This window comes from Lepisma saccharinum, chromosome 5 (assembly GCF_977018435.1).
Source record: "Lepisma saccharinum chromosome 5, izLepSacc3.1, whole genome shotgun sequence".
Lineage (NCBI taxonomy): Eukaryota > Metazoa > Arthropoda > Insecta > Zygentoma > Lepismatidae > Lepisma > Lepisma saccharinum.
Window position 1 is genome coordinate 41129284 of NC_139233.1, and position 1456 is coordinate 41130739.

Below are 1456 nucleotides of genomic sequence, written 5' to 3' on the forward strand. Positions count from 1 at the left end.
TTGGCGGGAAGGCACCTGGGGATTCAGAGTAGTGGGCCTTCTGTAGTCTAGAGATTACGGGTATACGCAGCGTGCCTAGCATCCTCCGTAACCTGCTCAGCAGCTCTTTGGATGAACTTAATGGAGCATGTGCACCACAGTTGGTGCTTCTGGAACTGAATTCCTTGAATTATACTGTGTTGAACATTCTGATGAATTGGTTTGAGTTGGTGTTTTAAGTCCACTTTATGCACAGTAAGGCTAATCGGGACTGGACCTATAGTTTAAAGTGGGATCCGAACCACTTGTGCCTCCACCGGGAATCGAACCCGGGACCCCTTGATTACAAGGCAATGACGCTACCACTGCGCCATGGGGAGGCCCCATCATTCTGATGAATGTTTGAACTTTGTCAAAGTGGCTACAACAACTGAAGTTTCAGATTTTTTTTTCCATGTCTTCTGTACGTCTTCTTGCTTGTCGAACTACGTTGTTTTCCTCTTCTATTTCTTGCATTTACCACCATTTCGTGTTACTTATCAATATCTGATACGAGAAAGTTTTCTACGCCTCAGCAAAGTTGAGTAGTTCGACATATAAGGGATTTAAATAAAATACTCTTCTTTTGTTATTATGTTAATGCCAGTATATGGAGTAATTGTGTAATCTCACAAAATGGTTATTGACTAACCTGTAGATATTCGGCTACTAAAGGATTGTTACTTTTTGATGTTGATAGTGTGAGAAATGCTGACTGACATTGGGACATTCCACGAAAAGTAGTCCTACTCCATGTAAATAAAATGAATGTGAAAATTGCATTAAGGTTTAAATGTTTGTGAATGTAAATAATTTGCATATTTCACCAGGAAAAATTGTCATCATTTGTAGCCTCCATGTTTCACAGACGAATGAAGTCAAACTTTGCTGCATTTTAAGGCGCCACACACATAACACTTTCGTTAATATTTTTCATGCATTCAGGCTATGTCATCATATTCAGTTTTGTCATTTCTTATCACACACCTCAAAGTACTTCATTATTCCATGAAATCAGTTCATTATGAATATTTTAATCCAATTGTGTAGAACTTTAAATTTTATGTGTGAACGTCACACACCTAACGCTGAAATGTCCCCATTATATTTTAGTGTGTGGAATTTTGACAACTGTAACTCATGAAAGGCTGTTCAATGTTAATATAAGTATTATTACTTCAATGTTTCTTTAAAATGTGAAATGTATGTAACGAATATTAGTGGTAGCGGAGTTTAGTGCTAAACGAAAGAAACTATAGCTATACTGTAGTGTGGATAGCTATGATATTGGTCAATATTGTGCCCCACGCACAAGATGTTCTCAAGATTGAGTTTCTGCTTGAAGTCGCCTTTATGAACAGTGTGGCTAATTAGGACTGGACATACAGTTTAAAGTGGGATGGAAGAAGTTCTCAAGAGCAGATCGTTTACGTCACAT

At 38.0% G+C, this 1456-nt stretch overlaps 1 non-coding gene across 1 annotated transcript; it reads right to left on the reverse strand.

Moving 5' to 3' along the window:
• Positions 1 to 287: 287 nt before the first annotated feature.
• TRNAT-UGU (transfer RNA threonine (anticodon UGU)) lies at positions 288 to 361 on the reverse strand. The gene has a single exon. It is a non-coding gene; the product is annotated as a tRNA-Thr (tRNA).
• Positions 362 to 1456: the final 1095 nt, after the last annotated feature.